The sequence below is a fragment of the Panthera onca genome, chromosome A1 (genome assembly GCF_046562875.1).
Source record: "Panthera onca isolate mPanOnc1 chromosome A1, mPanOnc1 haplotype 2, whole genome shotgun sequence".
Lineage (NCBI taxonomy): Eukaryota > Metazoa > Chordata > Mammalia > Carnivora > Felidae > Panthera > Panthera onca.
In genome coordinates, this window is record NC_138339.1 from 118,136,152 (window position 1) to 118,159,259 (window position 23,108).

Here is a 23,108-nt window from a genome sequence, read left to right on the forward strand (position 1 = left end):
ATTGAATTTTATAGTTATTTTCTCCCTCCAATCCAGGATTCTACCGGTCACATCTCTGCTATTTCCTTCCTTTCTTTCTGTCCCTCAGGATTCTTTATTTTTCATACTCATAACATTTTATTCTGTAGATTGTTCCTAAATTTGTGTTTGTGTGATATTTCCTCATGATGATAGATTTTTTCTTTTTTTTTGCAGAAATACTAAAATGGTGATATTGCATTCTCAGGGCATCACGTCAGGAGGCATATGATGTCAATTTCTAATATCATTGAAGGCGTTAACTTTGGTCACTTAACTAACATGAGTCAGCCATTTTTTTCTTTGTAACTAGCTACTTTTATGTAGACACTTTGTGTCCATGGCAAAATAAGGGAATGTAAATGTATTTTCATTTTGCATTTGTCCCATCTATATGGGCTGAACTGAACTCACTTCATATTAGCTCATAGAGATCTTTTTTTAGTTCTTTATTATAAACCACCCTATTGTGTGTACGCATCATAATTTATTCTGTCTCCTACGTATAGACATTTAAGTCATTGCCAATATTTTGCATTTACAAATAACGTTCCAGTGGATAATTTAATGTATGTGTATTTTTTTTTTACTGTTGGAGGTGTATCTTCAGGGTAGATTCCTAGAACTGGGATTGCTAAATGAAAAGGAAATGCATATGTAATTTTATTAGAGATTGCCAAATTCCCCACTGCAAGGGTTATATCATCTACATTCCCACTAGCAATGAAAGAAGGGTTCCACAATCTTGCCAGCAAAATATGTTGCCAAGCTTTTAAATTTTTTGCCAACCTGAGAGAAGAGAAATGGTACCTCAGTGTAATTTTATTTGCTTTTCTCTTATTATAAGTAAAATTGAAATGGTTTCATGTGACTGAGGACCATGTACATCTTTTTTATGATTTGCTTGTGCCTTTAAATCATTGTTCTATTGAGGTTTTGGTCATTTTTCCTCTTTAAGAGTTTTTTTTTAAGAGTTTTTAAGTACATTAAAGAGAATACATTTTTATCTGTGATATATTGTGATGAAAATATTCTTCCTCAACTTGTCATTTGTCAGTTAATTTGGCTGTTTTTTTCCATAAAAAAACGTTAATTTTATGTAGTCAAATTTATCTTTAAAAATTTTTTTCAACTGGATTTTAAGTCTTAGTTAGAAACTTTTCTTATACTCATGTTATAGATAAATTCAACTATGTTTTCATCCAGTACTTATATGGTTTTATTTTGTACCTTTATATTTGCATAAGTACATTTTACATTTTATATCCCTGGATCTATTTGGAGTTCATTTTTACATATGTTGTGAGGAATACATTTAATTGTATTGTTTTCTAAAAGACTATCCAGTTGTCTCAGTACCATTTTTTAAAAAGTTCGTCTTTGTCCCCAGGGGTTTGAGAGACACCTTTATCATATGTAAGATTTCCATAGCTGCTTGAGCCCCTGTCTGGGCCTTGTGTTCTATTGCACCAGTCTTTGTGCTTGCTTATGTGCCAGAACCACCACATGGTTTCAATTACAGAATCTTTATTGACTGTTTTAATATCTGGTATGGATAGTCCCTTTTCATAGCTGTGCAATAGTTAGCTATTCATGTCTGTTTACTTTTCCTTATGAACTTCTGTTGCAACTTATCTAACTTCATAAAAAAACCTTCTTAGTATTGTAATTGCTATTGCCTTAAATTACAAATTAGTAGATGTAGGGAGCAGTCAGCTTTTTATAATGCTGAGCTATCGTCTCCATGAATAAGAGCTGCGTCTCCGATTCTTCAAATCTGATTTTGGGTCTTTCAGTAGTGTTTTTAAGGTTTTCTTTTTTCTTTCCTTTTTTTTAAGTTTATGTATTTATTTTGGAGAGAGAGAGAGAGAGAGAGAGAGAGAGAGAATGAGAGGGACTCCCAAGCAGGCTCCACACTGACAGCACAGAGCCCCACGTGGGGATTCATCTCACAAACCATGAGCTCATGACCTGAGTCAAAATCAAGAGTGGGACACTTAACCAACTGAGCCACCTGGGTGCCCCAGGTTTTTCCTCTACGGGTTGTACTAGTTATCTCTTGCTGCATAACAAATTACCTCTAAACTTAGCAGCTCAAAGTGATAATAACCATTTATTACCTCACACATTTTCCATGGGTCAGGAGTGACCGAACTGGGTGATTCCGGCTTGAGGATCTCTCATGAAATAGTTGTCAGGATTGTGGTTGAGGCTGTGGAGAGCTGAGGCTAAGCTTATGTTTCTAAGATGGCTTGCTCACGTGGCTGGCAAGTTGATGCTGGCTGTTGGGAGGTCATGGTTTTGAGTGTCCTCAAAACATGGCAACTGGCTTTCACTGGACAGATGATCCAAGAGAGAGAACAAGGTGGAAACTACAATCATTTTTTTTTTTTTTTTTTTAGCTTAGCATTGGGTGTCATACAACATCATTTCTGTGATTTGTGTAATTGAGTACACAGATTTGCATTGATCTTCAGGGTGGGAGAAGTCTATACAAAGAAGTGAATATATGGAAAAGGGGAACATTGGGATCATTTTGGAGGTACACATCTGGCACATATCTATAGTGTTTTTACATTAAGATGCAGTTTTGGAATCATGGTGTGTGTGTGTGTGTGTGTGTGTGTGTGTTTATTGGGAATGAGTATTGAATTTTTAAAAAGTTTTCAGCATTTATGCAGATCATAATGTGATTTTTCTCCTTAGATTTATGGTATTTTTTGGTAATAGATTTCCTATATTGATAGTATCTTGCATGCCTAGAACAAATCCTGCTTGGTTATTGCATATTGTTTTCAGTGTGGTGATTAATTCTGTTTGCTAATAAGTATTGAATATTTTTGCATTAATAGTCACAAATTGTATTAGTTGGTAATTTTATTTTTAAAAATCTGGACTATGTCATATTTAGTTATCAGTGTTATATTTGCCTCGTAAAATGATTTCAAAAGTCCTTTATTTTCTATGATTTGGGTACAAGTTTTGTTATATTGGGACTATTTAGTTATTGACAGTTTGGTAAAACTTCATTGTGAAACCTTCTGGGCCAGATGGTTTTTTTGTACGGTATAGCCTTGATAATTTCTCTCTTTTTATCTATGAAAATAAGCCCATTTAAGCTTTCTAAATGTACTTGAGGAATTTTGGTACACTGTATTTCTTTAGCAATTATTTATTTGATAGAAGTTTTCAAATTTATTTGCATAGAGATATGAAAGTAATTTCATGATTTTAAAGTTTTGTTTTAATGGCCGTTTCTTATTATTTCTTTGTATATTTGTGCTTTCGTGCCTTTTTTCTTAATTAGGTGAACTAATGATATGCCTACTTTATTAATACTCTTCAAAGAACAAGGATTTTGATTTATTAATTAGATTTCTTGTATTTCTCTACTATATTAATTTTCACTTTTATCTCTTATTTTGTTCTTTTTTTTAAAATTTATTTTTTATTTTTTTTAATTTTTGAAGGAGAGAGAGACCGAGCGTGAGCAGAGGTTGGAGCAGAGACAGAGGGAGACATGGAATCCGAAACAGGCTCCAGGCTCTGAACTGTCAGCACAGAGCCCGATGCGGGGCTCAAACTCACAAACTGTGAGATCATGACCTGAGCCAAAGTCGGACGCTTAGCCGACTGAGCCACCCAGGCGCCCTTCTTATTTTGTTCTTTATGCTTCATTTTGTTGAACTTGATTGTTCTTTTAAAAAACATTTTCTGGAAGTAACCCTCACAATATTGTGGGCCCTCTTGCCATGACTTTATTCCCCTGAAGTTTAAAAAAATATACTTTTAGTTTGCAACTTAATTCATTAATTTTTATTATTTTTATTGACATAAGTGTATATTACTTTTTTCTGATTATTGCTTGAATGTATTCCATAGATTTTGATTTTTTTCCTGATTACTGTTTGAATATATTCCACAGATTCTGATATGCAGTATTTTCATTATCATTACATTTTGGAAAATTTGAAATTTGGGGTTGTATTTCCCTTTTCCCTTAAGATTTGTTTAAAAGAAAAATTTTAATTCTCAGGTGAAAGAGTTTTCTTATTTAAAAAAATTTTTTTTTAATGTTTATTTAGTTTTGAGAGACAGAGAGACAGAGCATGAGTGTGGGAGGGCAGAGAGAGAGGCTGGCACAGAATCTGAAGCCGGCTCTGGGCTCTGAGCTGTCAGCACAGAGCCGGATGCAGAGCTTGAATCCATGAACCATGAGATCATGACCCGAGCCAAAGTCACACGCATAACTGACTGAGCCACCCAGGTGCCCCATCTTATTTTTAAATACTGTTATTAATTCCTTATTGCATGATAATTATACAGTGTTGTTTATATTATTTCTTCTCCATGTGACTTACTGATGCTTTCTTTGTGACCTAGCAGTTGATTCATTTTGTAAATGTTCCAGGTAGGCTTGAGGGGAAAATGTAATTTTCTCTTTTCGGGGTTTAATGTTTGATATGTTTCCATAAGATCTGTTTTACTGGGAATGTTATTTAAGTCTTATATAGCTTCATTAATTTTTTGTCCCCTTGACCTGTTTTATGATGAGAGTAGTTTACTCAGGTACATTATTGGTGTGCTTTTGTTTATTTATTTCTACTTGCTTCTCCTTGTAGTTTCTGCTTTATAAAGATGGTTGCTGTGTTATTTGGTATATAGATATTTCTAGATGTTATATCTCCCTTTTGAATTACAGCTTTTAGTATTAACAGAGGTCCTTTGGTTTCATTAATTTGTCTTTGGCTTGCACTCTACTTTGATATCAGCATGGCAAACAGTGTTTTCTTATTGATTTCCTTTGCCTGTTATGTCTGTATTTATCCCTTTGCATTTAGCCCTTCTGATTCACTGTTTCTCAGGTGTAACTTTTGTATGCATCACAGATTTGATATTTCTTTGTGAGTCATTTTTATTTTGAAAGATGAATTAAGCCAATTCACATTTGTTGATATGCTTGTTATATTCTCTATTCTATCATTTTATTTCAATTATAATTACCATATGATTTTATCATATTTTCTGTTTCTCTACCTTACATGTTTGCTTTGCTTTTTAATATTTAGTTTCTTTTGCTATTAGGAGTAGGTATTTCAGTGATAACCTTTTTACTTAAACACCTTTTTTTAAAAAGATTATTTATTTATTTATTTTGAGAGAGAGATAGAATAAGCAGGGGAGGGGCAGAGAGAGGAGACAGAGGACTGAAGCAGGCTCTGTGCTAGGCTCAAACTCTCAAGAGTGAGATTTTGACCTGAGCTAAAGTTGGATGCCTAACTGACTGAGCCACTTACATGCCCCTTAAACACCTTTTTAATGCCCTTCTCCACTGTCTTCTTAACTTTCATTACCTGATTTGTCAGTTTCTTTTTTTTTTTTTTTTAAGATTTTATTTTTTAAGTAATCTCTACACGCGACATGGGGCTTGAAATCACAACCCCAAGATCAAGACTCCCACACTCTTTTGATTGAGCCAGCCAGGTACCCCAGATTTATCAGCTTCTAATGTATCCTTTGACTCCTCCCTTTTATCTGCACAACAAATGTTTCCAAGCTGTGGTCCACTGAGGCCTCTGAAACCCTTTCAGGGAGTTTGTGAGTCAAGCCATTTTCATAATAATACTGAGACATCATTTTGCTTTTCCATTCACATTTTCTCATGAATTCATATGAAAATTTTCCAGAGGCTGCCTGATATGTGATGGTGTTATCACTGTGATGGCTAATGAAATGTGGGAAACACTATGACAATCCAGCTATCTTAAGCCACACCTAAGAGGGATTTTCAAAAATGTAGATGATGCCACTTTTGTCACTATATTTTTTTTGGAAAAGTATCATTTTTCTAAAAATGTTATTTATGTTACCATGTGATAGATTTACTCTAGTTATTTTTAAATTTTTTTTAATGTTTATTTATTTTTGAGAGAGAGAGAGAGACAGATCATGAGTGGGGAAGGGGCAGAGAGAGATGGAGACACGGAATCCAAAACAGGCTCCAGGCTCCAAGCTGTCAGCACAGAGCCCAACACGGGGCTCGAACTCACAAACCATGAGATCATGACCTGAGCTGAAGCCAGATGCTCAACCGACTGAGCCACCCAGGCACCCCTCTTGTTATTTTTAAGTAAATAATCCCTCAGGTTTAATTGCTAATATGGAAAATATTGATATCTACAATTTAATAAACAAAACCTTCTGAAGTTCTCAAAAATTTGAGAAGTGTAAAGGATTTCAGAGATCAAAAAATTTGAGAACTGCTTCTATGCAACATCAATGAATTGATTCTGTTTTTTACATGCCTTCTCCATTCTCTTTCACCTCTCATTTACTCATATTTCCTTCATCAGAATCTATAGCATTTTATATTATTCTACTCTTGCCTCTATTTTTTAAACCTTACATCTAAAACTAGATGTATTAAATCCTGTTACTCCTTTTGCCTAAATTTCCTCAGTCATAACTTGGATGAAATGCATCCCTTGGCAGTTTCTTCAAGAACTCATTGCTACAGTATTTCCCAAGTTCTTACATGTGTAAAGATTTTTTTTTAAGTTACTTTTTGTTTATGGCCTTGATATTGAAGAACAGCTTAGCTGGATATAAAATCCTTGGTTCACATGTTTCCCCCTTGAGTTTCTTGCAAATGTTGCTTGGTTCCTGCCTTGTTTTGTATGTGGCTCTTGGGAAGTCAGATTCTAGCTGAATTTTCTTGCTATTTTAAAATTTAAAATTTCTAGTACTTTTGCCTGACTAGAGACCTGAGTTTTTTTGTTTTGTTTTGTTTTGTTTTAAATTTCTCTCAGGTCTCATTTCTGAGGGTTGATCATTCTGGGTAAATTTTCCCAGGTACCTGGTGGGCCTGTTTTAGTATGTGGATTTCGATTTTCTAAAATTTCTCAAAACTTTTCATGGATTATATTTTAAAATATTAATTTTATTCCATTGTTTTGTTTTAATGTGTAATTGGATCTCCTTTGCTTATCTTCCATTTAAACTACCCTCTTTTTGATCTTTTTAAAATGTTTTTATCTTATGGTTATTATCTTGGTTGTTTTTCCATTTCCTTTCCTTTTATTAAATGTTCATCCAATTATAAACTTCCTAGGGCAACTTGCAGTTTTCTTTTTTATTTTGAGATGAGTTTTTTTCTTTTTATTCTATTTCATTTCATCAGCTTTTACTTTATTCTTCCTGTTTTATGTCCATCTGGTTCCTTAGATTTTGATAATCTGATTCAGGTGTTTTTCATATTCTCCAATGATTGCTTGAAAATACTGGATTTGGTTTGGAGTATTGTGCTATATAGTTTCTTTTGCTTTGCTGTTGTTTTGAGGGCGGTGTGGGAGAATGTTCACCAGTTTCAATGTCTCAATTTTAAATTTCAGTTTTATTTTTCCAAATTTGTATAAATGTAGACTGTTTTGGAGTCTCTATTTTGTGGATCGGATTGGCAATTTGGGAAGATTGCAAGTTGTTTATTTTGGGAACTTCCTCTTATGTTTGTGAAGTGAAATGCAGCATCTTTAATGAATATCTTTTTTTTTTTCAATATATGAAGTTTATTGTCAAATTGGTTTCCATACAACACCCAGTGCTCATCCCAAAAGGTGCCCTCCTCACTACCCATCACCCACCCTCCCCTCCCTCCCACCCCCATCAACCCTCAGTTTGTTCTCAGTTTTCAAGAGTCTCTTATGCTTTGGCTCTCTCCCACTCTAACCTCTTTTTTTTTTTTTTTTTTTCTACCCCTCCCCCATCGTCTTCTGTTAAGTTTCTCAGGATCCACATAAGAGTGAAAACATATGGTAGCTGTCTTTCTCTGTATGGCTTATTTCACTTAGCGTAACACTCTCCAGTTGCATCCACGTTGCTACAAAGGGCCATATTTCCTTCTTTCTCATTGCCACGTAGTATTCCATTGTGTATATAAACCACAATTTCTTTATCCATTTATCAGTTGATGGACTTTTAGGCTCTTTCCACAATTTGGCTATTGTTGAGAGTGCTGCCATAAACATTGGGGTACAAGTGCCCCTATGCATCAGTAATGGATATCTTTCTATCTATTGATGATCTTTCTGTCTGTCTATCTGTCTGTATCTATCATAGCAGGAAAGTTGCTGGGTATTTCCCAATTTAAAAATTTGTTTTTGTTTTGTAGGATACCAAATTTCCTTCACAAGCTTGCTTTTTTCCTCACTATCCCAGACTGTAACGTGTTTCTTTTCCCTTGAGATATTGTATCTTCCTGAGGTTGCTATCTGGGCTCCTGCACACCTTTACATCTCTTTTCTGTAGTCATTCTTTTGTTGTTTTGTTGTTAATTTTTATTTAAGTAATCTCTACACCAAACGTGGGGCTTGAACTCAAAACCCTGAGATCAAGAGTCGCATGTTTTTCTGACTGAGCCAGCCAGTTGTGACAAAAATTTGTGACAAATGACTTCTTCTTACTGAGTTTTGTCACAATTAGTATGGACTTTCTCTTTCCAGAGGTGATTTTAATCAATCTTAGGCAACTACACCCCTGTTGGAGGAGAACTTCAAGAGGATATGACCTTTGGTTCACCTTTGGGCTGGAACCCAGGCAATCAGAGGTTCCTCCCTTCCTCCCACCTCTTCCACAGCTGAAGCGGTTTTCCAGGGCACAGCGTTGAGAGAGCAGTGAGCTCTTGAGAACATCTGCTGAATCCAGTTAAGGCCTCTATATAAACTCTTAAGATGGGGGAGGTGCGTGTGGATGATTTCTAGTTTTGCAGTGTTTGTGAGAAGCTGCGTACGTAAGTTATCTTGTTTGTTAAATTTTCTACCTACCCATGACAAGTGGCCTGTACCTGCCTCTTTCTTCAGTTTCTCCTTGCCCTCCATGTACAAGGCCAGTATCCCCTTCTCTCTCCCCAGTTTTCTTGGGCTTCTCTCACTCTCCACAAATGCTTGCTGGGGGAGCTAGTGCTCTTAGTCTGGTAGTTAGGCTGAAGTGTTGGGTTTTCTGTGGTTTTATTTGTTTTTCCAGTTAATCTGTGTAGCTTGTTTGAAAAAATTGTAGAGTGATTCTTATTTAGGTGTTACGCTTATCTTGGGCCCACCCAGAAACAGAAATTCTTAAATGTGACCGAACTGGATCAATCACCTTTCCCCTCCTTTCCCTCATAGTATATGCTTTTTGTTTTTATTTTTTTTAAGTTTACTTTATCTCTACACCCAACATAGTGTTTGAACTCGGGACCCAAAGATCAAGAGCCACATTCTCTACCGACTGAGCCAGTCAGGTTCCCCATATATGCTTTTGTTACTTTATTTTGTTTATGAAGTCCAACAAACTTTTTTCAGTTAACACTATAGTTTTGTTGCCTTTATATCTCAAACCTATCAACAGTCTCGCTTTTTATATAGCGTTATGACGTTTTTATAGTTTGATTTTTCTCCATGTAGTGAACAAATTTTCCCATTACCTTCCCTTAAACAATTCTCTTCTTACTTACTTGCATTTTGTCACATACGAGGTATTCATATACACATAAGTGTTTCTAAGATATTTACTCTGCTCCATTAGTTTATTTTATTATTATGGCTTTAGAGTGTGTCTTAGCATGTGCTTGCCAGCTTTTTAGTTTTTGTTTTAAAGTTGACTGAGCCACATATAGACCTATACGTTTTTGTTCGATGTAAATTTTGAAGTAAATACTATCTCTTTCTCAAAATGTTGAAGTTGAAAGTTGGAAATTGACAGATTAGTGATGGAAAATTTTCCATGTAAAAAACTGTCGGAACTTCCATGTATTCTGAACATCTTTAATGACCTTCATTAGACTTTAAAATTGTTTTCTAGAGGGGTATTGAGGTTTTACTGCTTAGCCTAATTCCTAAGTTACCTTCTATTTTTGTTGCGTATCTTATATTCTCGAATTGGTCATTGCTGATGTTGACTAATACTATTGATCTTTGTAGGTCAATCATGTATCAGCAGAATTGTTAAGCTCTCATTTATTATAATAGTTTGTCTCTAGATTATGTTGGTTCTTCTAAGTAGAAAGCCTCCACTTTACTTTGTCATTTTGTACTTTTGGGTGAGGTAAAAGTAGGAAAATAAAGCTTTATTTAGTGTGATTATTTGAGAGCTGTCAGCACCTGTGTGTGGATATTTAAAAAAAACTTTATATTTATTGTGAGAGAGAGAGAAGGAGCATGTGTGTGCAAGCAGGGAAGAGGCAGATAGAAAAAGAAAGAATCCCAAGATAATGCCCTGAGCTGAAATGAAGAGTTGGGACACTTAACTGACTGAACCACCCAGGCACCTTGTATATGTGGATATTTAAAAAAAAAAAAAAAAAGTTATTTTGGGGAAAGTATAAGTCGGGGAGGGGCATGGAGAGGGAGGCACAGGATCTGAAGCTGGCTCTGACTTGACAGGCTTACAGTGGTGACCCTGATGTGGGGCTCAAACTCAGGAACCATGACATCATTACCTGAACTGGAGTCTGACGCTCAACTAACTGAGCCATCCAGGTGTCCCTGTGTGGATATTTTTAATGTAGTAGTCTGTTAAAACCATGGAGAAAATACTCGGTCTCTGAAGCCAAATGATCAAGGGAGGAGAAACGTGACCCTTAAATCCTCTTATTTGTATAATTTCTCTTCATTTTAATAGCCGGGTGGGCTGACAAAAATCCGTGTTTATTTTAGTTATTTGACTTGAATTTTAAAATTTGTTATTTATTACACAGTGGATTATTGTAAATTAAAGAAGTAATCAAAACATTTTGTGAATTATTCCCAGCCTATGATTCAAATGACCTAGAACTACAGGGGGAGACACTGAGATTTCCTCTTCCTGCCTCCACTTCCTTCCTCTTCAATGAACCATGTTCTGTGCATCCTTTTTATCCCTTTTCTTTATATTTAAATCCATATGTATGTGTTACACCACTGCTTCATTTACTTCTTAAATCTATTCTTCCTCGTAATACAACCCACATAACAGTGGCTTTTAGTGTGTTCACAAATTGAGCCATGTCTGGCAACCATGAATAACATTTCCATCATTGTGAATTTGTGTTGTTTGAATATTTCATTGTAAATGGAATTAAGCAATATGTGGTCTTCCTTTACTTCACTGCACATGACTTTTTAAAATAAGTATTAGTGGGATCCTTCTTCTTTCTCTTAAATGTTATTTTTATTTTTATATTTTTCTTAGATGTTTCAAACCTATCTTACATGTTTCTGAGTAATTATTTTTAAAAACAATAAAATCTATACAGACCAGATGCATCATCTTTGATTCATGCATTCTGTTATTGATGGATATATGTTGTAGCTGGTCATTCTTGACAAAAATCTCTTACTGAAATTGGTTGATAAATGCATTGTGCATATGTAAGGCCTAGTCTAGAGGGGGAATCTACAAAATGGAAATAATACTGCCTTCCTTTCAGTTACTGTGCAGGTAAGACAAGACAATACCCATGCTTTGAACTATGCCTGGCAAATAAACTCCAAAATGTTAGCTATCATTAATATTACAAAAATACGTAGTGGCCTAGAAAATATTTAGAATAGTAAGTATGAAAAGCAACCCAGTAAAACAGTATACAACCTTTGGTGATAATTTTGTGAAAGCTACATATGCTTGTGAATAAAAAGTGAAAGGAAATAATTTGTGTGTGAACAGAACCGATTTGCTATGATGATGGTATTACGGGTTGCCTTTTCATATTTTCAAAGTGTCTTTAATGTTACATCTGTATAGCATTAAAAAGAAATGCAGAGAGAGAAGAATTCTTGCCCTTCAAGATGAGAAAGAGGTTCCCAAGCACCCTGAGGTTGGGGTCCCTACCCAAATCAATGTGTCTACTAAAGGGATGAGTCAAGACCATCCATTCATTCATTAAATACATATCAATAGAGAGCCCATCATGTGTGATGCAGTGTGAGAGAGAGAAACTGTGTGAACAATGGGGAAGATCTTGGGTTTTGCATTTTAATATCTTAGTCTCAGACTTAAGCCAACAAATGAGTAAACCAGGAAAGTGTTCCTGGGGAGGAACATTTCAGAAGAGTGATGAGCTTCACTTGAAGTCTGCAAAGCAGGAACCAGCTTGATGCGTGTGAAGTAGAGGGGAAAAAGGCCAGTGATGGTACATAATGGTGGGGGAAATGGGAGCAGAAGGAGGTCTGACAGGAAAACAGGCATCAGATCATGTAGGACTTTGTAAGCTAGGGCAGGAAGTTTGAATTTGCTTCTAAGTGTGATGGGAAGTCCTGAAAGGTTTTAAGTAGGAAAGAGTGACTTGGTTGAGTCTTTGTTTTAAAAAAAAAAAAAAAAAAAAAAAACCCAACTTTGGGGGTGCCTGGGTGGCTCAGTTGGTTGAATGTCCGACTTCGGCTCAGGCCATAATCTGATGGTTCATGGGTTCAAGCCCCGCATGGGGCTCCGTGCTGACCCCTTGGAGCTTGGAGCCTGCTACCGATTCTGTGTCTCCCTCATTCTCTTCTCCTCCCCTCTTTGCACTCTGTCTCTTTGCACTCTGCGCTTTTAACTGGCTGCTCTGTGGGAAATGGATTTTAGGGAGATCAGTAAGGGGGGGATGAAAATGGGCAAGAAATGATGGCTCAGGTTAGGTTAGGGGTAATGGAGAAGGAGAGAAAGTGTTGTTGGGATTCTTGGCAAGATAGTTTCGTCTACCATTGAATTGATGGTGGGACATAAAGGGGAAAAAAACCCCAAAGATAACTTGGAGATTTTTTTTTTGGTTGAGTAATTGAGTGGGTGTTAAATCTGTATAGCATTAAAAAGAAATGCAGAAAGAACTCTTGCCCTTCAAGATGAGGGCAATCTAGTAGTTCTTATTAGATTACCAGCCAGAAGTGACAAGTAGAGATTCGATGATGAGTATGGATTGCCAGGAGAGATCTAGAAGACCTTAAAATAGATGTGGTATTTAAAGCCAGGGGTTTGGGCAGGCTTTCCTAGAGAGAATATGTAGATAAAGAGCAAAAAGAGTCCCAGTCTTGGACTTTGAGTGATAAAGGTATGATGTCTGATTTCACATGGATCCAGGAGCTTTCCCTGCACCAATCTGCCCAAAATCAGAAATTCCATAAGTAGAAAATGATTCTTAGGTTCCCATTAAAGTCTAACGACCTGGGAGAGATGTTACAGGAAGCCATATGATTATACTTGGCAATGACTGTGGCTCTGTGCGTTAGGAGGTATTAGGAAAAAGGAGCGAGGACAGCCCTAAGTCCATGAGGAAGCAGCACTAAGCACTCAAATTCATTGTGGGCAGAATGAGGTTAGAGAGGGCATTGGTGGGCCAGTAAAAAGCACACACAAAAAATGGAGACTCAAGGTCTAAAATCAGACCTCTGACAAACAGGGTTTTCTCTGTATGGTCTTGGAGTCAGCTCAGGAGCTGTCAGCTGTCCTTATTCCTTGGGATCAAGGGATGGGGAAGCTTTTTCTTTCACTTGCCCTGGCAGAGAGCATGGCATCTCCAAACTTGTGTGGTGGTTTTCTGGACATACCTGGCAGCAGCTGTAGACCATGTCCTTGATGCCAGTATGGGGAATTTTCCACAAAAGCACACAAGGATTTGTCCCACCCGACTGAGAAGGCTGTTTTTCTGGATGGATCTCTATTTATGCATGAGGGAACTTGGCACTGGCAAAGCGGTAGCTTATTTCTCTTTTTTGTTTGGTTTTATTTTGTGCTTCAGAAATAGAACAGATTAAGCATTACTTGCTTTTGAAGGCTCCAGCTCTCCCTACAGCATGACTTTAAATTCTGTTCTCCCCAGGCGAGAACGTGGAAAAACATCTCCGCTAGCTTTGGTTAAAAGCAATGCAAATGCAGGGCATACTTGGGAGGGATTTTTTTAGTTTAATTTATATGTCTTTGAAAATACGTCTTCCTACAAAAAAATAAAGGCTTGTTGTAAAGAAAATGAAGCAAATGAGACCAATATGAAGAAGAAAGAAAAAATGAACTTGGATGATAATTAAAATGATGAACTAAAACTATGCTAGAACTGGAAGGACCTTTCAAGATAATGGAACTAAACTCGAACTATTCTGTGAAGGGTGAAACTGGGGCCCAGGGAAGGGAAGGGACTTGCTCAAGGTTCCCCAGCTAACAGAGTTAAGATCCTTTTCTTTCTTGATGCATCTTGTTTTATTGTATCAGGGGTTTCCAACCTTTTGTGGACTTGGAAGTGAAGAGACTCTTGAAGGCAAATATTCATTACAAGCCAGGTACATACCACAGGGCATGGTCTGGATGGAAGGGAGCTGGTGGGGAGCTGCTGCTACAAGCCCGCCCTAGCCACCCATGACCCCCAGAATTGTTTGCAGACACCCCTATGGAATGCCTTGGATTTCCTGGAACCATGCTGGATATATTTAATAATCCTTTATTGGCTAACAGTTGACTGAATGTTTGCTATGTGCCAGGTCCCTTTTGAGGTGAAAGGAATAAAACCTGGAACAGAACAAAGATGTATAGAGTGCATGCTGTCTGTATTCTGCTGGTCTCCAATGGCCTTTTCCACCCCTTCCGTGCATTTTGGGTTATCCCTTACTGGAATCTGACAACACCTGATAAAAACCATCCTGAAAGTCCTATTTTTTTTTTTTTTTTTCTGACTTGATTTGAGTATAGTTCGGTCTTTCCTTGTTTTGAAAAGATGGACATTTCTCAGTGTTGAGTCAGAGCCTCCATTGCTTTTTAGCTGACTGAGGGCTTAGCAGTTGCCCTGAGACTAATTTCTGTCTGCACTTTTATTACAGATGAGGAACGTGATTCCAAAGCTGCCATTTCAGCATTTTTTGGGCAAACCTCCTAAGGATGCTACACATCCTTAATTAAAAGAGGTTAAATAAATGTAATTTCTGACAGACAACATTATGGATCCCACATCTCTTGTGCCCTAATGTAGCCTATTAAAAGCTTGAATGTATAAAATAGAAATGACTCTGTTTCTGACATCAGTTGTAAGCTCCATTCCTAAAGGTCCCCTGAGCCATCTTCCACGTTGACGCTGTGGTTCTCCACCTCCTTTGAGCTCCCCACATGAATGCAGGAAGGGCAGATTGAGAGGTGTTGGGGTCCTTGGGGTCCAATCCTGGCCCTCCCCCTAATGGGCTGTGGATTGTGGACAAGGTATTTCCTTGAGTCTCAGGTTCCTCACCTATATATTAATATAGTGGGTATGAAACTGGGATCATTGTGTGATTAAAAGAAACATAATCCTATTCAAGTGGCACAATGCTTGGCCCACAGGCACTTAGTATAGGTTGTTTCCTTCCTTCTAATCTGAAGAATCAGTTTCTTAGGGCATTGAATTTATTGGGCCCATGACTCACCTGGTGGTTTTCAAAATGCAGATTCTGAATCCGCAGGTGTGAGGGTGGGGCCTGAAACTTTGCATTTGGAATAGGCCCTAGGACATGAAGGTTGAGTGACTTTACAGTAGATCTTTGTTTTTTTAATCAAATAAAAATTTTTAAGTTTATTTTGAGAGGGAGTGATAGAGTGAGCAAGTGGAGCAGAGAGAATCCCTCAGGCTTTGCACTGTCCATACGGAGCCTGATGAGGGCTTCGAACTCACAAACTGCAACTTGATGACCTGAACCGAAACCAAGAGTCGATGATTAACTGACTGAGCCACCTAGGTGCCTCTACAAGGTTTGTTTTTAAATACAATATATTAGTATATTACACTCGAGAAAAAAACTTTGCAGAATATGCCCCCAAATAATAGCCATTATTAACTCATTGGTGTTTAAGGGCATTTTTTTAACTGTTCTAGAATAAAGATACCACATTTTTTGTAACTTTAAAGGCTCATAACTTTGAGTTAAAAATCACATTTTTTAAAACTGGCCTATTATAATATGAAACATCTGCAGATTTTACTTGATATCAAGTAAGAGAAGACTGGTTTTGTTTAATGTTTTGTTTCCTGGCATCAACTATCCCTATTGGCATTCAGAAAAGTGACTCATTTATTCACTTAAATATTTTAAGTATCAACTATGTGAGAATACACAAAAGGTCTTGCAGTCATTTATTTTACCTTCTGCATTGGTTGGGGCGGGGGGTGGGGGTGGGGTAGGAACCAAAACATAATATACAAGTAAAATTCCACCAAGAGTTACTGAGCACTGTGTATATGCTCGGTCCCAGGCTGTGAGCTAGGGATGCTGAACTTGACCAAGTATAAAACCTTATAGTCACAATACTAATTTGGCCCTTTACAGGTGAATTCTCTTGACCCCCTGCTCTTAACCATGATGCCATCTGAAAAACTAATTTGCAAATTTGAGGAAAATTGTCCTAATTGCGTTCTTTTTAAATAAGAAAAGACTCTTGGGGGATTAAGCCCCCCAGACTCTTGGGGGACTCAGTGGATTAAGCCTGGACACTTGGTTTTAGCTCAGGCCATGATCTCACAGTTCTCTCTCTCTCTACCTCTTTACCTCTCTACCTCTCTACCTCTCCCTTACCCTTTGTCTCTCTCGAAATAAATAAGCTTAAAAAATTAAAGTCTCTGGAGTCTGCCACTCTAACCACTTAAATTCACAGTGAGTTGGGACATGCACACTGTGCCTTTAAGGATTTAATACATTTAATGCTTGAGAGGAATCAAAAGAAGACATTTTGTGACATTTGAAGTTGTTTCGATTTCAGCTGCCAGTTATCTGACACTCCAAAATAAAAATGACTAAAAATTTGCAGCCTACTTTACTTCTAAGTTCACATAGGAGAACCTGTGATTCTCCTGATGCCCCTTACATGCAAAGATGGTTTTAGAGATGTTGGGGTTTGCAAAGCAATGAAAAATGAGAAATTCGGGTCTTTGGGTTTTATTAACAAAAATAGCATCCATGCCTCTTTGCAAGCTCAAACATAGAAATCTCCATTTTAAGTCTAAAGGAAGTCTCAGTTTCGATTACAATCCACAAGAACTCAAGTATTTGCTCATTGAAGAAATCTTGACTCAAAACCTACTACATGCCTGGCATTGCTATTGCTTTCAGAACGGTTACATTCCAGATGTCAGCAATCTATTTAGTATTACTCCTCACCAGTGATAGTTTCCTTTTGTCATCTCTATATCCAACGTGGAGCTCAAACTCATGACCCTGAGATGATGAATCATGTGCTCATCTGACTGAGTCAGCCAGGGGCCCCAAATTTTTCACTTTGAAGTGAGATCAAACAAGTATGTCCCTATTATCTTGGAGTTTTGTAGGGTACTGAATACAGAATTCAAGCACAGATATAAAAAATTCTACCATTAAAATTATTCAGAATGTGCGTAGAAGCCTATAGAGAATAACGGGATCTCTCCTTCCATTTGAAGACGGAGAAATCTTAATTTTTTTAATGTTTATTTATTTTTGACAGAGCGTGAGTGGGGGAAGGGCAGAGAGAGAGGGAGACACAGAATCCAAAGCAGGCTTCAGGCTCTGAGCTGTCAGCACAGAGCCTGATGCAGGGCTCAAACACACGAACCGTGAGATCATGACATGAGCAAAAGTCAGACGCTCAACCGACTGAGCCACCCAGGTGCCCCTGAAGATGGAGAAATATTCTTGGGGGAGGTAGCATCTGTGGTGAGAACAAGAGCAGAGCAAAGGTAGGTAAATTATTCATACCCAACATTAACACCCTGAAAGGCTATGAATTTGGGTAAACTGGGAACAGGATGGAGTATTTAACATACCTAAGTTGGATGTTATATTATCTCTCTACACATACACACTTACCAATAGCCCAGCTGAGCCTGGAAAAATAGCCAACATAGCAACTGGCCCAGAAAATGGCAAATATGGGATCAAACTCAGGCTGGCTCAGTGGCCAAAGTTTTTCATGGTCTCATCACAGGCATCCCTTCCCAGATCCTCAACCCTAAGGAAACAGGGCAGTTTTTGAAACCCTTCCTACCTCCCATTTTAGTTGCTGGGACACTGTCTTTAAAAAATAATTATTATTTTGACAGAGAAAGGGAGAGAGAGTATCCCAAGCAGACTTCACACTATCAGCCCAGAGCCACACATGGGGCTCAAACTAATAAACTGTGAGATAATGACCTGAGCCAAATCAATAATTGGTTGCTTAACTGACTGAGCCACTCAGGTGCCCCCACATCTGTCTTTTAAACTAAGCTCAGCCCCATACTCTCCACACCTCTGGAAACTTGGTCACCCCACCCTCATTCACACAGTTGCTTCATGAACTCTCCCTTACTTCACGTGGTCCAGCCAGAATTCATCAGGATGCTTTCCGTGGCTTAAGTTAAAAGGGGGCCGGGCTGGAGAAACAGCCCCATACCATAATATAAGGATAGGACGGATAAGACTACGCCGTTCTTGGAAGACGAAAGAAACCTTTCCAAAACAGTCCCACCTTTATCAGACTTACATTTGTGCCCCATTGGCCAGAACTGAGCTATATATGTTCTTCTAAGCCAAATACTCACATGAAGAAAGGGATGGTCTCAGTGACGCTATTCAAGACATTCCCTACATTCCAGAGCACCCAAGGAAACTGCAGCTAAATTTCAAAGGAGAGTTCTTGGGCTCGAATCCAACATTCACTAGAAAAATTTGTAAAAGTAGAGCTTAAGGACACAAGTAACTTAATAGATTGATAAATTATTTCCCTGTATTTCAAGAGACATCAAATACTGTAAAATGAGCCAGTCACTCATCTTTGAACCCTGACAAAAATGTACACTAACCACGCAACCACGAAGCTAGGTCCTAATTGCGGGCAATATTTACCGTTTCTTTACTTTCCACAAGGCACCTGCTGGCCATCAAGTAGCAAATGGGTTAAGAGCCAGTGTTTATGTTGTACTTTTTATGTTACAAGCTCTAAGTGTTTTATTTATACTTAATTGTATTTTGCAACACGTTGTGATGTAGGTTCTAGTATTACCTCATTATACAGATGAGGGAACTGAGGCACCAGCAAATTAAATAACTTGGTGGAAGTCCTATAGCTAGTGACTAGTAAGACTGGGATTTGAACCAAGGCAGTCAGGCTCCCTCATCCATGTTATTAATCTCAATTTTTGCTGCCTCCAAATATTGCTTATGACTGGGTTATTTTTTTCTCCTCTCATATCACTAAATCAAGAACATCTTCCCAATGGTTCTGCATTCTCTTACAATATTATTTGGAAAGGCTAAATAGTGTTTGAGTACTTGAGCACTCTAATTTTTTTATTTAAAAGAAAAGTTAGAGGGCACCTGGGTCGCTCAGTCAGTTAAATGTGGTTTTGGCTTGGGCCGTTATCTCACGGTTTCAGGCTCTGCGCTGACAGCATGGGGCCTGCTTAGGGTTCTCTCTCTCTCTCTCTCTCTCTCTCTCTCTTCTCTCTCTCTCTCTCTCTCTCTCTTTCTCACCCTCTCCCTTCCGCTCCCCCTCCTCCACTAGTACTGTCTCAAAATATAAAAAACTTGAAAAATATTTTTTAAAAAACGTTAGGAATTATACTATTTTTTTCTACTATGAACAATTCTACAATAAAGCAACTGGAGGGCAAATCTTTTCACACCTGTATGATGGTTTACTTTAATTTCTCAACCTGGTATCTAAAGTTCAACTTGAGTATATATGGTAATTTAAGGAATTTACGGGGATCAGGTTTTTAAATTTTTTTTTTTTAACATTAACTTATTTTTGAGAGACAGAGCATGACCAGGGGAGGGGCAGAGAGAGAGGGAGACACAGACTCCGAAGCAGGCTCCAGGCTCTGAGCTGTCGGCACAGAGCCTGATGTGGGGTTCAACTCACAAACCTCAAGTTCATGACCTGAGCCGAAGTGGGACGCTTAACTGAGTGAGCCACCCAGGCGCCCCTATGGGGAACAGTTTTGAAACATAGACTTTTTTACACATCTGGAGTAGTAGGCAGCTGCCTCGTGAATGTCTTCAAGTGAGGTCTGCCTGTATTTTCTTGTATTCAGTGGTTGCTTCTCATGAAAATAGGGTTGGTAACCAACCACATACAAGTGAAAATGTGTTCCTACATGGAGGCATTCTGTAACTATGGGACGAGCCCTAAATGATAATGGAGAATTCAGAATAAAAATTGAGGTAAAGACTGAGCAAGTCAAGTAAACGATATCTGTATACTTAACACTACATGCAGACTGAAGTGCCTTTCAGTCCAAACAGAAGATTTTGCTTTATGGAGACATAGAGCTAATTAATCTATGTCAAATTGTTTTTTAAATCCTTGTCTTCTGGATAATTCAAACTCACTGTTGCAGGAATTAATCTATCTCTCCTTAGCCATTTGTAACTGTTGACCTGACAAGCATTTACTTTTTTTTTTTTTTTTGGTAGTATAAAGTGTTGATGGTGCAAAATTAACATCATTAGACAAAATGTCATGCTTAGGGTGAAAACACTGAACATTTTTACCTCCTGAAGTGTCAGCCCAAACTCCTGTGATTGATGCATGGTGCAGGTACTCCCCTTGCTGATACTAAAAAACATACAGCATATGGGCCTGAGGTCTCGGGGTGTGTGTGCGCATGTATGTCTATATTTGTTTGTATGTATACATACAAGCTTGCGGAACTGGCTGGACAGGAAAACGTAGAAAGTTTTATCCGAACAACTAAAGCCTTCAAAAATATTCAAGTGCAGTTGTAAAATTTATTCAGTAATCGAACAAGCATTTATTGAGCACGTTGTGTCTGTACTATAGTAAATGCTGGAATACAAGGGTAAAAGACAACCTCCTAGATTTCATGGTATTCTGGAAACATTAGCCAGATAAAGAAGTAATTGGAGACCATGTGATATTTGTCACGAATGATAATAAATGCAAGGAATGGCATTATCCTGCATCAGGGAAGAAGTTTAGAGCAAATAGCACAGGGGAGGGCTCACTGGTGTTTGGCTTTGACGAATGTCTTCATCAGGTAGCCAGGGTGGGACCTGGTATCCTAGACAGAGAGGAAAATGTTTAAAGACACAGAGTTAGAGAACAGCATGAACTGTTGAAGAAATTTCAATCCCCAGAGTGGCTGGAGTCCAGGGAAGCTGAAGTCTACACAGGCAGCCTATATTCTGGTCATCCTTGGGCTCCAGAAATGGACAGCTGACTATATGCAATAATAGGCCACCTTGGTGTGAAGCTTTTAGCACCCTGGGAGAAACTGATGAGTCAGAGATAATTTCTGAAGCTGCTTGGAATTCTGTTAGGATTGATTGACTTGGGATTAGTCCTGGCTCTACTGACCACTTTTCTGAGCATGGATATTCACAGAAGGACATTTGTCATAGTCTCTTTATTCGTCACCGGCTGTGCACGGTTCTGCACTAGCTACCGTGCAGTGTGGGGTACATAGTAGGTACATGCTACATGTTTGTTGACTGGAATATTGGATGGTTGTAAAGATGAGAGCTTGTACTTTAAGGAACCTCAAGTCTTCTTGGAGAAATGAATTGTAAACATGCAAAAGATTCAGAATGCAACATAGGAGTAACTGTTATCTATAAAAGAGATAAAAAAGATGAGTATAAAATCCAAAAGAAAAGCCATGCTTCATTATTATGCACAGAGATACCATGTAGCTCCCTAAAATGGGTAAGAACACTGTATTCTGTATGTAGAATATGGTGCACAGCTCAGTAATAAGTCCTCAAATAGGACATGAATGAACTACAGTTATCAGCATTGTCAAGCCAGATAGAGCATTGTCTCTGCAATTACTTTCTTACAATAAATGTGTGAGCATAAGATTACTGGGTCAAGGGTACTGAGCACTTTTAGACATTAATCCATATTGCAATGTGATTTCCAAAATAGCTATACCAATTTACACAGTCATATACAGTACCCAAATGCACATGATTTATCATAACTTTGTTAGAATTGGTTATTGTCATTTTTAAGATTATTTTTTAAGGGGCAGCTTAAGATGAGATCGTTCTCCTTGTAACTTGCAGTTCTTTGCTTACTAGTGAATTTAAACAATTTTCATTTTGTTTAATAGTGGTGTATTCTACTGTACGAAGACATTTACCCGCTGGTGCTGTGATCCCAAAGGAGGACAGGAAAAGGTTTTCTGCAAATGGAGAAAGAGCGCAGAGACAGATGGAAGGCAATGGTGTTACATTAGTATGTTTTTGATTTTACTATTTTTTGGTAGTAAATGAAAGGAAACCTCACTTCAAAATATATATACATATATATATATATATATGGTTTACCTTAACTGAAAATTCCAGATAGTACATTTGGCTTCAGTTGTAGTTCAGGACTCCAGTAATGTCACCAGGACACACTTGTGGGTTCTGGGCTTTGCATTTTGTTGTGACAGACCCATACTCAAATACGCTTTCCACCTGTGGTTGCTATGTAGCTGCAGCAGTTTGCAAACATCACATGGCCGGGAGAATGTGTCATTCTGACTGGCTCAGGTCTGTGTCACGTGCTCCTCTGCTAGGCTAACCTGGTATTTCACCCTAAGAGCTAAGGTGAGAGAAGAGGTGGAATGCCCACAGGGGAAACTAGAAGTAAGGGGAATGGGAGTTAACTTACTCCACCTGTATGTGGCTTCTCACTCAGCCTGATTAAACTGAACCCTTCCAGTATGTGAAAGTAGGGCTGCCATGATTCTTCCAACATCCAGATTCCTCCCTTGTATATTAGCTTGCCAGGATGAGTTCCATTTCCTTCTTTTGCTTCCCTTTCCTTGGAAACGGAAGGTTGCAGATCTTGGAGGTAGTGGTCAGTAAGCTCTTGTCTCTCAGCAGCAGGTGTCTATGTTGCTCAGCTTTGTGATACTGGGGTTGGGAGTCTGCTGACCGCATTCCTCACATGGCTTCTTGGGAGGCTCTACTGGTCAGGGAGGGGAGTCAAGAAGGTGTGAAGCTGGAGGAGGAAGAAGGGCCTTGCTCTCACCTGTTGATGGAATGCAGCAAACTTCCTCACCTTCCCAGTGATAGTTCTAGGAGCAGCAATTGGCTCCAGTAGTTGGTCTAACCCTGAGCAGCCTGTCTCAGGGCGCCATCTCAGAAACTTGTGCACCTGCCAACCAGCCTTTTTTGGGAAGT

The 23,108-nt window shown here is 38.2% G+C and overlaps 1 long non-coding RNA gene across 2 annotated transcripts in view; it reads left to right on the forward strand.

Moving 5' to 3' along the window:
- The first annotated feature begins 7,951 nt into the window (after positions 1–7,951).
- LOC132681409 (uncharacterized) overlaps positions 7,952–23,108 on the forward strand; it is a 95,962-nt gene continuing 80,805 nt past the window's right edge. For both annotated transcript variants that reach the window (XR_009611047.3, XR_009611048.3), the window contains exon 1: positions 7,952–8,803. This is a non-coding gene — a long non-coding RNA (uncharacterized LOC132681409). The remainder of the gene's footprint in view (positions 8,804–23,108) is intronic.